This window comes from Chlorocebus sabaeus, chromosome 11, assembly GCF_047675955.1.
Source record: "Chlorocebus sabaeus isolate Y175 chromosome 11, mChlSab1.0.hap1, whole genome shotgun sequence".
In the NCBI taxonomy this organism is placed as follows: domain Eukaryota; kingdom Metazoa; phylum Chordata; class Mammalia; order Primates; family Cercopithecidae; genus Chlorocebus; species Chlorocebus sabaeus.
Window position 1 is genome coordinate 39,234,699 of NC_132914.1, and position 16,695 is coordinate 39,251,393.

A 16,695-nucleotide genomic window follows, 5' to 3' on the forward strand; every position below is an offset into this window, starting at 1 on the left:
ATACTATCACCATCTTCCTCAGCAAGCAAAGCTTCAGGTCAAGGCTTCAATCCATTCTTCAAATTGAATCAAAAAAATCCTCTTAGTTTTTCATTCTCATTTTTTTCTTACATCTATCCTTTTATATCCATTCATTCATTCATGTATCCATTCATTCAAAACACACTTATGAGCCTCTGCTATTGACTAAGGATGCAACAAAGAACAGAATGGAAAAAAAGTTCAGTATCTTTGGATGGGCTTAGAGCACAGAACCAGGTGAGAGGCTATGACTCCCTATTGTGACAACTCGAGTCAGATTTCTATCCACTAGACTAGGAATTTTTGCAGTTATAAAGATCAAGTAATACTCTGGCAGGCTGCCAATCTCTTTCATTTATATGGACAGGTGATTGACTAGCCACCACCAAAGACCTTGTAGATCTAAGTATCCTGAGTATCAATATATCCCTGTTGCTATTAACTACTTTTACCTTGATGATACCTTTTTTCTGGCAATTAAATGCTAGTGCTTTTGCTCTGCCACTGCAGGATCCCTTCATCCTCATCACAACGGCAACATCTCCCACTATCACCCCAGCCTAGAGAGGCAGCCACTGCTGAGTTTTTATAGTATGCTGGTGCTCCAATTGCTACTTTATTTATGATTTCATGAAATGAGGGTCTCGTGGGGTCATCAGGGGATATCTGCTACAGAAGAGACTCTCAATATTCAGATACCCCGGTGACATGTTCTGTGGCAGGAAGTCACCTTCCCCAGCCATCTCATGGTCCAGAGTGGCAGGCACAGAGTGTGTGGAGGAACTTAGCAGCAGGGAGTAACACTTTCCAAGACTGAACTGGCAATTGCTACTGCTGAGTGTCTAACTTGCCAAGAGCAGAGACCAAAAAGGGAGCATTCATATCTTATCATTTTTCCAGGAAACCAGAGAACCACCTGGTAGCTGATTACTCATATTGAAACTCTTCATCATAAGGGGCAGCCACGTGTGCTCATTATAAAGTATATGTATTAGAGTACATATATCTCTTTCCTGTTATGTTTCTGCTATCTCATTATCCTTGGACTTATGTTACATCTTATTCATCATTATGGCATCCCAGACAATATTTGCTTCTAAACAAGGAATTTATTCCATGGCAAAAGAAGTATAGCAATGGGCCCATGTGCCACATCTCCCAGAAGCAGCTACTGTGATCAAATGGTAGAATGGCCAGTTAAAGGTCAGTTGGAAGAGAAAACCCTGAAAGGTTGGGGTTATATCCAATAGGGTGAAATACATGCTTTGAACCAGTGATCAATGCATGGTGCAATTTATACTACAGTCAGAATCAAGGGGTAGAACTTGGGGATGGATTCTCCTACAGCTACACTAGCAATCCACTGAGATAATGTTCGTTACCTGTCTCTACACCTTTGGGCTCTGTTGATTTAGGAATCTTCGTTCACAAAGAGAAAGTATTCCACTCAAGCTTAGATGACCATTTGAAGCTTTTAATGCTACTAAACCAAAAGGCCAAAAAGGAATTTTTAAAAATGGGTTCTGCCACTCAAGAAGACAGAGAAGACTAGTTACAGAGCCTGTGGTCTTCTAAGGGTGTCTCTTAGTACTCCTCAGTGCAACATTTTGGAAAACCATATCAACTCGATAAATGCAAGACCTCTGGAAATTCAGGCCCCTTCAAAAATGAGGGCTTTCAGATAAGAAGTCTCGACTGGGTGCAGTGGCTCACACCTGTAATCCTAGCACTTTGGAAAGCTGAGGTAGAGGACAGCTTGAGCCCTGGAGTTTGAGATCACCCTGGGAAACACAGGGAGACTCCATCTCTAAAAAACAGAATTTAAAAGAAGCTATCAGCTGGATGTAGTGTGTGCACCTGGGCAACAGAGCAAAAGCCTGTACCTTAAAAAACAAGAGAGAGAGAGACTCTACAAGCTGAATTGCTAGCTTACAATGAATGCAACATCAAATAGACAAATAGACAGTGGAAGAGGAATTGATATGACCTCATGACCTCATCACAAGGAAGTGATGACCTCATGAATAGTTACAGAAATGTGACTGTTATGAATGTCTACCTTTGCTTAATTTGTGTTTGCCTGTATATATATATATATATATATATAGCTTATGTTAATTCATGTTTCTTCCCCTTCCTTCTTTCTCCTATTATTTTACTTAAGCTACTGTTAGTGATTAAGTTTATAACTTCATCTTTAGTTTACAGAGTATTCAGATAGATATGCAGATATGCATATGATTGTTACAGGAAATTTCTTTGGGGTAGAAGGCAATACAGTCTTCATTTGTATGAAGGATAATTGCATTTTATTAGGCAGAGCACAGAGCTCTTACAATTGGTTAGAACGATGGGGACTGATGCTGACTAACCAAGAGGATAGATAAGACCAGTTATTTGCCTACTTTCTCTGAGCTCCAAGTCCTGCTATACTCTGCAATGTTGGGCCTAGACTAGCTTGCCAGCTGGCCCTCTATTAGGTTCTGCTAATGAGAGGCACCAGAGGGGTTGGAAGGTGGGAAGAGGAGAGAAGGGACGTCCCTTGTGTTTCTAGTCCCTTCTGGCAATGCTCCAGCAGCCACAGATGCTTGACTCAGCCTCCGGCTTCTTCGGTACTCCCAGTGCCAGCTTTTCCATGCCCCTGCAGAGGCACCTGCATGCATGAGGCCCAGCACTTTTGGTAGTTCAGTGCTAGCCATGCCATCCTTCCTTGCCCACAGAACCAGGCCCCTCCATGGTCTGTATTCACCAGTTCATTCATCCATTCACTCTTCTACCCATTAAATATTTCTTGAATTCTTGTTGGGCACTCCACTAGACTTTGAGATAAAAAGGTGAACAGGCATGGTTTGTCCCAGCCAGCAAAGAATTTCATTTAGGGCCTAGGGGAGGAAGCAGGTCATCCAACCAGCAGTAGCCACAGAGTGTCACGGTGGCAGAGGAGCACTGACCTCAGTCAGGGTTGAGTCAGGCTCAGAAACAATTCCAGAAGCAGTGGCATCTGCACACACAATGCATGAAGGGAGGAGATGCTCCAGGCAGAGAGAACATGGTTAAAGAAAAATATGTTTGAGCCAAGGTGGCAGGTTTACTCCTCCAGTTGGGATGGAAGCTCAGACTGCAGAGCATATGATGAGGAGAAGAAGGCAGGTGAGAAAGTGGAACCGGGGAGGACAGCCGAATGAGAGCCTGGTGGCTCCTGTAAGCCACAGCGCCTTTCTCTTTCCTGTCTCCTCTCTTGTTCCATTCAGTGATCAGTGTTGGGCACACATTGCTCCTCTGACCTGTGGAAAGGAATGGAGTATGGAGAGTGTCAACTCCGTAGCCTCAATCCAAAAGCCCCAATACCAACTGCTTCCCAGTCAATCAGCTTACCTCCAAGTTGCATGCTTTCTTGCAAATTTGGCTCTGCACTCCAATTTCCTTCTAGATCTTTCCCTCCTTTGTCTGATCTGGGCTCTTTTCATCTCAGTCTCCCCACCTTCTTAATGAACAGCAATTTTGTCCTCTAAGCTTTTTCAAACCCATCTCATTAGCCCCATCAAATTTACCCATGCAGTTACCAGGGCCCACCCTCCTTAGTGGGCACCAGATTACATGCAGCAGAATCTTTTCTTGTCATGGGATGAATACAGTGAATAACATGAGTAGGTGTCAGAAGTGTGAGTGAAAGAGCTGCCCCTGCTTTCTAGGGCCACAGTGAGGTTGGAGGTGGGAGGAAATGCTCTTGATAACCTGGCCTGTATTCTCAGTGCCAGGAGGAGTGTGTACCCATCCAATCATTATTTAGTAAAAATATTTTTGTAAATAAAATATAGCCTAAGTACCTTGAATAATTTTAAATTCATATCAGATGCAGCTTTTGAAGTTATAAGATTCTTTGACTTATGTGAACAATGTAACCCATGTGTAATTAAAAATTTTAATGGAATTTTATCTCCCACTGATTGCCATGTTTATGCTCTCTGAATATTCCCACACAAACTACACTCTGGCACCAATATCTGAGCACTGTCATAGCATCAAAATGTGTAGCCATCATTCTATCACCTCAAATCCAGAACACATGCAGAACTACACAACTATCCTGTCAATGTTATAAAGAGAATCACCAAAGTAAAATGCAAAATTATGTGTGTACAAAAAAACATATGTTCTTCTCACATGATCTCACATTTAGTTTCCCTCTCTCCACACACTCTATATTATCATGTAATGGGATAATGAGTGTATTTTTGAATTTTCCAAATTTTCTACAATGCAACTGTATGCTTTTTATAGTTATGTGTTAGAGCTTTTACATGAGTTATTCAGATTCCTGGGAATATCTGGCAAACCAATGGAGTCAGCCTTTCTGATGTGTATTTGCACAAAAAATTGAGAAGACTTCTTAGAGCCAAGAATGATAGTTTTGACCCAGTACACAAGCCTTGGTTATCAGAAAGCAGGTATGGTCCTGATCACATTCTGAAGTGGGTCTCTTGGGTATGTCTGCAATTTTGGTTTCATTTCTACATTCTCTGGAAAAAGAGAGCTAAGGTAAAAACTAACATTTCTGTACGACTAAACATTCTTTATAACATCAGGGCTCAGGTATAACACAAAACAAACATTCTTCTCCTATTCACGACAGAACTTCTTTGGCACCTGGAAGAATCTGGTGGGAGACGGTGGTGCCCAGCAAAGGGATGCTGTTTCTAAAAGTCCCAAAAATGCTTACCTGCAAAGAGAAATGATTCTCTGCATAAGCAGCAGTATTGCATCATGGTTCTTGCAGAAGAGACAAGAGTGCCCACTGGGCAGAAAGAGGTGCCAGTTGGACCCAGAAGTGGCATCCAAAAAAAAGGTCAGGCACAAGGCTAAGCCTGGCAGACATGGTAAACCTGAGGGAGGAAGACAGTGACAGAGGAAGATGAATAAAACCCCCAAGCCACCTGGCAATATGTGAGACACTGTGGGGATGCCCAGGATAAAACCAAAAGAATTTTGAAGCTGGAGCAAGAGTTAGAGGTGAGAAAAATACATCTCAGGGTGTCTCACACAGGGTAGTTAATCAAGTTTTTCGGTTTAGAAGGGCGGGTTTAAATGCCAGGAGAGGGGTAGAACAGAACAGAACAGAACAGAACAGAATAGAATAGAATAGAATAGAATAGAATAGAATAGAATAGAATAGAATAGAATAGAATAGGATAGAATGACTCAGTTATGAAGGTATTCTCTCCATAGCGTTACGATGTGTCTTGAGTAAATTTCTTTCTGCTGGTCCTTGCTCTGTCCTCTATAGCAAGTGACTCACTTGTCACTCTATAGCAGTGACTTATTGAACTATATTTTATGGATTCCTGGGATTCAATCTGAGGCGCCTCAGAGACAAAGTGGGGATTTGGGGAAGGGGCTCTGGTGTGGTTCCATCAGTGATTGTGCTTGGGGGAAAAAAAGGCTTTCTCAACTTAAAACAAAGTCACTGCTCTACAGCAATATCATATAAGACAACTCATCCTTCAAAAGAATAACCCTTCAAATATTTGGAGACAGCTGTCACATATCTGCTTATTCATTTCTCCTGAGGCTAAACACGTCAGACACCTGTTCCTCAGCTAAGGCACTCCAGGTCCTTCATCCTCCTGGCTGCTTTCTCACACTGCCCTCTGCTTAGTCCCTGTCCTTTTGAATATGTGTGTGGCTAGATAGAAATTCATGGATTTTGACCCAGACATGCTTTTTTTAAAATCGTTATTATCATGATCATGTGAGAAAAATTAAACTTTCCAGATAAATTAAACTTCCAATTTAAAGTACACATTGTTCTGCTACAACACCTGTTTCTATAACACCAAAATCACTCACACACAATTGATCAACAGAAAGATGATGTCAGTATAATGCAGAAGTTGCTTTGGTTTACATGTGGTTTTCACTAGGCAAGGGAAGGGGAATTAGCAGGAACAGCATCATATCCATCAGCAGGAAAGGACAATGCCTCAGTTTGACACTTGTACAGACAGGAGCCTTTTAATCTGCATTTTAAGAAAATCAAAAAGGGGCACCTATTAAAGAATTGTGGGTTTTTTTAAATAAGCATCTTCCTGGCAGGGAACAGTGGCTTATGCCTGTGATCACAGCACTTTGGGAGGCCAAGGTGGGCAGATCACTTGTGGTCAGGAGTTCAAGACCAGCCTGGTCAACATGATGAAACTCCATCTCTCCTAAAAATACAAAAAATTAGCCAGGCATGGTGGCATGGACCTGTAATCCCAGCTACTCAGGAGGCTGAGGCATGAGAATTGCTTGAACCTGGGAGGCAGAGGCTGCAGTGAGCCACGATGGCACCACTGCACCCCAGCCTGGGCGACAGAGCACGACTCTGTCTCTAAATAAATACATAAATAAATAAATAAACCAGCATCTTCCCCAAGCTCAGAACTCCCCTTCCACCTGTCTTGTCTCAGAACAGCAACCCCATGTGTTTGCACTCCTGTTTCTCAGACGTGTGATGCCCTGAAGCAACCCAAAGCCACTGACTTGCCTGCCCGCCCGCCAGTCCATGTTATCCCTGAGATCCACATGATTGCTTCGTTAGTGCTCTCATTATCCAGTCACATCTATTTTTGAATAGTTTGCCCCTAAACTTATTTTGCTACAAAGCTTGCTACTCTTCCTGAGCAGTTTTACAGATTGCAAAGTTTTTTGCATGGAGTTATAACAGAAAGGCCTATAGCCTCCTTCAGGCCAATATTCAATCAGTTCGAAATTCAAACTCTTCATAAGAGTGTTTCTCCACTCTCAACCCCCTTCCCCCACACTTCTCAAAACGGTTTGTAAATTCAGAGGCAGCTTATGTATCCCAATGGCAGTGGGAATGCAAAAATGGCAGTGGGAATGCAAAAGGGCCTCTGAATGGCAGTGGGAATGCAAAAGGGCCTCTGGGTCATCCCTGTCCTCTCTTGAGATGTCCCCATCCATCTAATCTCAGGTCCTCTGGGCTGGTATTGGGGTGCCCCCATCCTCCCTGACATCTCTAGACATTGTGCAATGACCTACTGCTAAAAAAAAAAAAAAAAAGAAAGAAAGAAAGAAAGAAAAATTTTTCCCTACAGCTTACAGTTGCAAAGTCCTGGCTGTGTTCTCTCTTCCACCTGAACTCTGAACCTGCCTAATGCATGGGCTTCCCAGCCCTTCTCCACTCCCCCAGGGGAAAAGGCAGGGCTGTCTGTGTACATGATTCAGACTGCAGCAGGAAGAAGGCAAGGGAGAGCACTATTTTAAGCCCATCAATCTAGCCACCTCCCCACCAATGCTGTTCTTCTGCTCTGCACTGTATAAATGAAAGCATGGCAGGAACTTTTGCTCTGTCTTATCCTCCACCTCCCAAAGTTTGGCTTCTCCTATAGCTCTATGTGCAGACTGCCATGCCTGACACTTGATATATAAGGGAAACTTTAGAAAATGGGAAATCCCTCTGTGTCTCAACACAGCCTGGCTTTCAAGATTATTATTTCTTTATAATTTCAAGAAAAATCGAATTTGAGTCTCGAAATCGAAAAATATTTTTCTCACTGTTGTAGGCTGTTATTTTCTCTTCAGCTGAATCAATGATTATCAGTGATTTGGAGCAGAGAAGCTGTGGTTCAAGAGGGAACCTGGGACTGTTGAAAATCAAGATAACTTTGGTTTACCATTTTTAAAAATTTCATCAAGGTTCCATGTGACGTCCAGAACTAAACACGTAGGTCTGACCAGCAAAGAGTTCAGTGGGACTAGAACTGGGAATGAGTCAACCTCTACAAAGGAAATTCCTTTTTTATTAGCCTTATCATGGGTTTGAATCACGAAACTGAGTTAAAAGGCTGTTGGAAAAGAGGAGATGGGATCCATCCTTGGTTTCCCAAGGTCACACACCGGCAGTTTCTGCACCAAGGATGCTATTGGGAGAGCCCCATCTGCTCTTTTCATCTCTGGGAGGGTCTGCCTCTGCCCCAGCTGTGGCCCTAGTAATGTCTCTGTTGCTTTTACTTATCTTATTACCTTATGCCTCTAAGATATTTTGCTCGAAGGAGTTCCTTGCAACTGCCAAGCACAGGAAATAAATAGCACCATCTTCCTCAACAGATGGCTGGGCCCCAAGCCTCACCACACTGGACACCTTGGCCAAGGAGGTCCTGCTCCTGTCATTAGGAAAGCTGACTCACACTGCTGAAGTCATCCTGACAGCCTGCGCTGCCCCCACAGAGCACCTTCTAGTGCCTGGCCCTCTCCATTCCTACGCAATGTGATAAAATGCTCCTGCTCTTTCTTCTCTGTAGTCAATTCATACACTTCTGGAAGAGGGCTTCACCTCCAGAAAGCGATACACCAAGTGGCAAACATACCGAATTTCTCTGCCCTGTGTGCACATTTCATCATTTCTACTACATCTAGAGTCTTACGTACCGATAGTAAACAGAGAAACCAAGAGAAGAGGGTGGCAAAGATGGGGCGAAGATTTATCCAGGCCTCTGAGCAAGCCCGGAGCCAATGTGTTCTACTTTCGTAAATCAGCTTCCCATAGACAGTTCTCCAACCCACAGCCAGACGTTCACTTGAAAGTGCAAATCCTGTCACATATCACTCCTCTCCTCAAAACTGTCCAACGTTTCTCGTCAAACTCATAACACAATTAAATTCCTTACTCTGGCCTGTGAGGTCGTACATCATCCAAATCTGCTTCTCTTCCTGACCTCATCTTCTACTCAGTACACCTCACCATGCCGGCCTTTTGCTGCTCTGGGATTCTCCATGTGTGTTCCTGCCTCGGGGCCTCTGCCCTTGATTTTGCCTCTTCCTGGAACACACTGCCCTCAAAACAACTCACTGCTTACTCTCTCACAGTAAGGAAGAATTTCCAAAACTTCTTTGTTTCATGCAATGAAAGTTCAGAAGTATTTTCACGTCTACTGTTAGGCAAAAGAAATACTGAACAGTTCTGTGTATAAGGAGTTCAGTCCACACAACATAGTAAGCATTTATGGTCATTTAAGAAATGATATGCATAAATTGAAATTTAAAATAATATTTTAGCCTGGGCACAGTGGCTCAAAGTTGTAATCCCAGCACTTTGGGAGGCCAAGGCGGGCAGATCAGCTGAGGTAAGGAGTTCAAGAACAACCTGGCCAACATGGCGAGACCCTGTCTCTACAAATATACAAAAAATTAGCCGGGCATGGTGGTGTGTGCCCTTAGACCCAGCTACTCGGGAGGCTGAGGCAGGAGAATCTCTTGAACCCAGGAGGCAGAGGTTGCAGTGAGCCAAGATCATGATAATGCACTCCACCCTGGGGAACAGAGTGAGACTCTGTCTCAAAAATAAATAAATAAATAAATAATATTTTAATTTTCTTTGTAAATAACATAATCACTTACTGCATTAGTTTCCTAGGACTACTTCCTAGCCTATTCCTATGGTAACAAATTGCCATAAACGTGGTGGTTTTAAATAACAGAAATGTATTCTCTCATAGTCCTAGAGACCAGAAGTCTGAAACTGAGGTGTCAGGGCCCCGCTCACTTCAGAGGCTCTAGAGGGTAAATCCATTTCATACCTCTGTAGCTTCGGATGGTTGCAGCAATTATTGGCATTCCTTAGCTTGTAGCCAGATCGCTCCAATCTCTGCCTTCATACCACTTTGTCCGTTGTGTGTGTCTGAGTCTAATCTCTCTCTGTCTCTCTTTTATAAGGACACATGTGATTCCATTTAGGACCCATTCAGATAAGCCAGGATAAATGCATTCTCTCAAGAGCCTTAACTTCATTACATCTTTTGCCATATAAAGTAATACTCACTTTTTCACCATATGAGGTAACATTCACAGGTTCTGGGAATTAGGAAGTAAATATATTTGTCTCTACACACACTAATCTCCACATTTTTTCTGTCTCTACATGTACTAGTGGGCTGTATGCACCTGTTAGGCACTGCACAATTCCTCAAACTTTGGAATCACGTTGGACCCTGCCACCTTCATCTCTTCCTCTTGGCTTTCACTGTGTACTCACTCATTACCACAGCAACAACAAAAACTCAGCTTTGCAAAGATAAATCATCACTGAAAGGAAAGCAGCATAATCTCATGTGAAACTGTCAGAATCACCCTAAGCTACTAGTTTGTGCAGTATCTAACAGATGTTGAATAATATTGCATTTCCCTCAAAACTCTGAAATATCTGGTAGCAACCCTGTGAGTTCCTCGGAAGACAGTTCGGAAACTGTAGGTTTAAGGTTTTTGTTCAAATGTCATTCCTCAGGAAGACTACTGCTCCCGGCCACCCTCCCTACCACCATTACACCATTTTCTCTACTAGTTCACTCTGCTTTATACCAACTAAGCACTTAGCACTACCTTATATTACATTATAAATTTGCTTATATCTACTTCTCTACTATGAAGCAAACACGTTGTCTTCCTCACCATCACTGTACCCTCACTCCGTGACACAGTGCCTGGCACAGAACAGGCACTCAAAATGCTTGCCGAATGAGTGAATAAGTGATATAAATGGACACCTGGGGTCTCCACATCACAATACATAAAATACTGTACAGGTAATAGGTCTCTTCCATGTGCCTTTCAGGTACATATTTCCTGACTCTCTTCAGCTTCAGCAACGTCCAATCCTTTGAATGAGGGGAACTTTTTGCTAATCTGTGGTGATGGAATACACAAAAGTTATGCACTGACCTTTTTTTTTTTTAGCTCAATCAGCCATCATTAGTGTATTTTATGTGTGGCCCAAGACAATTCTTCTTTCAATGGGCCAAAAGGTCAGACACCGTGATCTACATCTTTAAAAAGTATATCATCTCTCAGTGCAAAATCTCTTACAGTTTTCTTTTAAACTTTTATTTTAGGTTCAAGGGTACATTCAAAGTTTCTTCAGCAATATAAAATGTATTTCTCTGAACTCTACAGGTCAGTGGTTGGTCTCACAGTAATAAAGTAAAAATGTAAGAATACTGACTTACCGTTGTCCTGTCTACACCTCACCATTCTGTGACATTAGAGTGGTGAAATTTAAGACATGACGAAAGAAGAGTTGGAAGTTCATGTTAAAGGGGATATAAGAGAGACATACATGCTTCTATGAAAGGTGGGAGGCTCTGCCGATTTTCCCTGATAGCCTCCTTTCTCTGTCCCTAAATATGGAGACTTCGGGACATTTCCATGTCCTAAATATGGGCCCGGCCATCAAAGAGCTTAAGTCTGACATTCAGATGTCTGTGTTCTCTGGAGCTAAAGTGAGTTTTCATAAAGTGTATAAAAGCTAATTAATAATTTGGATTTTGTTAATTTTACTGGTAATTTCATTTCAGGTGAAATAATTGCCCATTTTGTTGGTTAGTCTTGGTTTAATTGGAACCAGTATCACAGTAAGGAGAGGGGAGGCGCAGGTCAGGAAATGACAGACTTGTGTACTCATCTTTTGACTCTCTTCCTCCATGTTCCCTTGAAATGGCAGAGGAAAAAAAAAAAAAAAGTATAAAAGAATTAACTGATTAGTGACAAAATGAAACCAAATTGGGATTTTGCCCTCAGAAGTGAACTCTCAAAGCCCAAGAAGTGAGCTCTAACAAAAAAAAGTATGTCATCTGCCTGAAGAGGAAGTCAGGGTGCTTGGCGAGGGAGCTGGGTCCTAAGAAAGATGCCAAGTCTGAGGTGACTCTGGACCTCCAGGAGAGATAATAATGAAACCTAATGACACAAAATGGGAAAGGAAAGGCAGCTTGGGAGTGAAGCCGACTAAAGCACTCCATTCCCAGAGTCAAGTTCCCCCATTCAGGGGCCCCACAAAGAAAACTACTGTACTAATGTGTGCCCCCAACTACACAGACTCCACAGCCAGGACTCTTCAGAAGCAAGACCTGCTGGCGAGCAGCCGCCCACATCCACCTGCACTAATCATACAGTTCTCCACTCGCGAAAATAAATAAACAAAAGAGCGTCTAACACCCAGGGAGATCCAAAAGAATAGGAGGACAACGACCAGGATGTACAACAAAAACAAAAAACACTGACTCCTAGTGGAGTCATTTGTCCTACGGAAAAAACAGACTTTCAAAAGATTTAATTGATATCCTAAACAGTATTCAAGAAGATATTTTATCCTTAATATAAGGATAAGCTGTCACAAAAAAGGAATAATCCAAGAGCTTAAAAAATTAGAAATTTGATGGCTAACTTAAAGTAATGAATGTGATAACTGATAATATGAAGGTAGTCACAGAGTTGGAGATACATGAAATAACGTTGAAGAAATCCTCTAGAATGGAGAAAAAAGACAAGATAGTAGAAAATGTAAGAGAAAAAGGTAAAGGGTGATACATTTTAAATGTTTACTATCCATTTGATAAGCTCCATAAACACAAAACAGATAATGGTATTGGGAAAACTATGAACACATAAAAGAAACAATCAAAGCAGATTCGCCTTAGTTGAAAAGGCAAAGGTCTTAAGATTCACACAACCGGCCAACTCCTATTAAAATTTCAAGACAGAATAAACTATAGATCTAAGAAATTTCCAAAAAGAAAAAAAAAAAAAAGGTTAACTGCAAAGGAAGAAGCCATAGTCAAAACTAAAAAATAAGAAGCAAAGTCCAGAGATGAAAGTTCTCTTGAATTTTTCATACAACAGCCAAATTATGAACAAAGTGTGAAGATTGTTTTACAATGTTTTTTGGATGCAGAATATCCCAAAGCTTACAATTCATGTTCGACATTTGGGAAAAAAAAGAAATGTATACCAGCAAAAGTTTAAAAAATAAACAGCATCTCACAAAGAAATGACATAGTATATGAGGAACCAGAGAAATCTTGACACAAAAATAGTGAAGAAAGTGAAGCAGAAAACAAGACAAATTCACTTGTCAAACTTTAAAAATTTCACTTCCAATAGCAAAAATCTAACTTGCTTAATTATTTTACCGTCCACCTGCATCCAATGTTCTACTTAGTTCTGTAGTAAATCAGTTACATAATTATAATATTAAGCATGTTAATTATTTTGTTTATTTGAGAACCATAGAATTAGACAGAATATAAAAGATTTATTTGTAAGTACAGCACTGCAGAACAGAATGTAAATGTTGTAAATAATGACCGGGCACAGAGGCTCAAGCCTGTAATCCCAGCACTTTGGGAGGCTGAGGCGGGCGGATCACCTGAGGTCAGGAGTTCAAGATCAGCCTGGGCAATACAGTGAAATCCCGTCTCTACTAAAAATACAAAATTAGCCGAGCGTGGTGACACATGCCTGCAATCCCAGCTACTGGGGAGGCTGAGGCAGGAAAATCGCTTGAACCTGGGAGGCAGAGGATGTGGTGAGCCGAGATCGCGCCATTGCACTCCAGCCTGGGCAATAAGAGTAAATCTCCATCTCACCAAAAAAAAAAAAAAAAAAAAGTTAGAAATAATGTACAAAAATAAAAATCAGGAAATAGATGGGAAACGCTAGATGAAAGGTAACATAAGTGCACTAAATTCCCCATTTTCATAGGAAAGTCAAAATATAATGTTGATAATTGATGAATCAAGAAATAGAGGCATAAAAATAATATTTCAACTTAAGAGGGAACCTCCAGAAACTCTAAAAACAAATACTGCCCAACACAGTTGCCTCTGGGAAGTAAGTCTAGGGACAGGGAGTGGAGAGACAAGGAGATTACTTTTCTATTTGATACTCTCCTGTACTGTTAAAACTATTTACCATTTGGATTCATTAGTTCTAGTATTTACTAAAACAAATGTGAAAAAGGAAACATTATACATGAAAAGCATATTCTAGATCCTGAGGGCATATATTTTCACCATTTAAACTGAAAAATGAAATAGATATCACTGTCTTTTTAATTTTTTTTACAAATTCTGAGTTTTCAGGATAAAGTTTTGGAATCTTTCCAGCAGGGATCCAAGTAGCTCTGGGTCTCTTACACCTGGTTATTTAGTATCTCCACTGTTATTTGTTGCTTCAGATTTAGACATGGAAGGCATTGGCTGAAATATGAAGTGATCTGGAAGAGCAGGTTAAAATTGATATGTAACCCTTTGTCAAAGGGTTAAAAACTGCACATACAGGCCAGGCGCAGTGGCTCACATTTGCAATCCCAGCACTTAGGGAGGCTGAGGTGGGTGGATCATTTGAGGTCAGGAGTTTGAGACCAACCTGGCCATCATGGTGAAACCCCGTCTCTACTAAAAATATAAAAATTAGCTGGATGTGGTGGACGGTGCCTGTAATCCCAGCAACTTGGGAGGCGTAGGCGAGAGAGTCACTTGAGCCTGGGAGGCGGAGATTGCAGTGAGCCGAGATTGCGCCATTGCACTCCAGCCCGGGCAACAAGAGCGAAACTCCATCTCACGAAAGAAAAAAGAAAAACTGTACATACATTGATCAATCAGATCAGCTAATGAGTCACAAGGACAAAATGAATTCGAGTTTTCATTTGGAGACAAGTAAAACAGTAAAAGGGGGAAGCCAGTCCAGAGAGAATACCAACAGGACGCCATAGAGTCATTTGGCATCCAAAGAGGAAAAAAAGAATGAAAGAAGTTACCTATTTTCACAACAGTGCTTTGGGTGGGCCCTGACTAGTGATGAAGCTGCCAAGGTTTGAACGTCAAGGTTTAGATCACTCCACTAAAGGTGTCATAGACTGTATACCCAGTCCTCTACTATGAAGTTTTATCCAGCCATTCTCAGGAACCAGGGCAAAAGTAACCAGTCTAGCCGGGCACAGCAGGATCCGTAAAGACCAGAGGCCAGTATGTTTGATAAATATCAAAGCTGACCCAAAAACACATTTAACAATGAATCTTTTGTGAGAATAAAGACTATCAAGTACACCACATGAGGTATGGAAATACTATTCACCCAATATTAGGTAATTGCTCGAAATGTCTTGAGGAATAATAATATTTACTGACCTTCTAGTATGTTGATTTTAGATATAATTGTGTAAGGTCATTTGCATAGAATTCTTTTTAGTTTGTAGCCTCCAATGTCTTTTTTCTTCTTTTAAAATTCATTTCAGCTATGTATCTAGCAGTACCCGGGTGTACACAAACAGCCAGGTCAACCTAAGGGTAACACTCAGCACAACAAGAAAACAGGTGACAAATACAAAACAAGGGTGTGAATACAAATAACATGGCGTCATTTGAATGAAAGACTTTTTTTTTAATTTTTTATCATCCATATTTAACCCAATGCATCAGAAAAAGAAGTGTTGGAAAAACTCGATTCTGAAATTTCTGAAGCAAAAACTGCACCTTGACTTAATGGGCAAGGGAAGAAATCTAAAGCCATCTTGCTTTGATGCAAGATGCAAACAAAAATGAGACATTCCCTGAGCCATCAATAACGTGACAATCCAGGTAGGACTGGCCGGTGCTGACTGCTACAAACCTCTCAGCCTGCATCCAACTCCTCAGGCCTCATGTGAACCTGTAATAACATTCTTCCACCACTTCACAGTTGCCTCTAGGTTTCATTGGAACCCTGCTTTCTTTTTTCAGTTACTTACTCTGGGAACTCACCTCCAACCCAGATCACCTGCAGGAATTCTTGAAAAACAAATAGAATAGAATATCTGATTGGCAGACACAATCAATACGACAAAATGCAAGGAGACAGCAACTCTTTTCCTCTGTTGTTCCTATTTCCTTTCGTTTCATGTTGAGGGTATATGGGACATTTTTTTTTTTTCTGTACTGCAAGGATAGTATAGTTTTGAAATTTGCTCCTGCTAGATTGAATACTTGCTCAGTTTCTCTGACTCTTTCCTCTGACAATAGTTCCATGTAGAGGATCTGAATTTCTGTATCATATTTATTGGATAGTTCACCACAATGCCAGTATCTCGTGAGAATGCAAAAGCCCTACTAATTACAGATTTAAAGCATTCATTAAACTATTCTGAAACATGATGAGTACCACTCTATAACATAAAATAAGGTGCAGTGTATACATGTATGCCTGCTTATTTAGTGGTAATATAGATTTTAGTGTGCACTTGTCACTCAATTTAGGTTCTCATTATTGTCCTGCTTGCCCTAATTCAGTGATGTATCATCTTCTTGCATTTGTCTAAATCAGTTCAGCAGCAGATAAATCAAAGCTTTTCTTGCCCTTGCCCTTCCAAGCTGTTCAAATCATCCATCTGACCATGGAAGAAAGGACATAATCACTTGCTTGGAAGGAGAAAATATCTACATTAACTCTACAGCAAACCACTTCTGCATTGCTGTGTGCAAATATGCACGTGGTGTGTGTGAGTGTGTGTGTGCACTTACGCATACACACTAAAGCCACAGATCTTGGAACAGAGTCTGAAAGAAAACCGTGAAAGCCACAGAATGTTGCTCTTTTTTTTTCTTTTTGAAAAGATAAAAGCAGGTTTCAATTCTCTTAAGAAGACAGCGTATTTCCCAACATTTCAAAGGCCATATAAGATCCTATTTTTATAGCCTCATGAGCTGTGGGAGCAGAAAATTAATTGGTTCTCTAACTGGTAAATCCTTTGACAGACAATATAGCCTGGAATTCAGAGTCCTAATACATTTTTTTTCTTTGTGGTTCAACAGAGAAAGAATCATAAACCAGGAAAGATGTCCTGGGTAGACCTGAAGAATGTGGCACTCC

General features: G+C 41.2%; 1 long non-coding RNA gene across 2 annotated transcripts in view; it reads right to left on the bottom strand.

Annotated features, from left to right (window-relative positions):
• LOC103238163 (uncharacterized) overlaps positions 1 to 16,695 on the bottom strand; it is a 364,800-nt gene that overhangs the window by 192,673 nt on the left and 155,432 nt on the right. Inside the window, exon 4 of one of the 2 annotated variants that reach the window (XR_005240011.2) lies at positions 2,242 to 3,305. The exons of the other annotated variant lie outside the window; for it this stretch is intronic. This is a non-coding gene — a long non-coding RNA (uncharacterized lncRNA). Of the gene's footprint in view, positions 1 to 2,241; positions 3,306 to 16,695 lie in introns of those variants that run through there. 2 annotated transcript variants of the gene reach the window in all.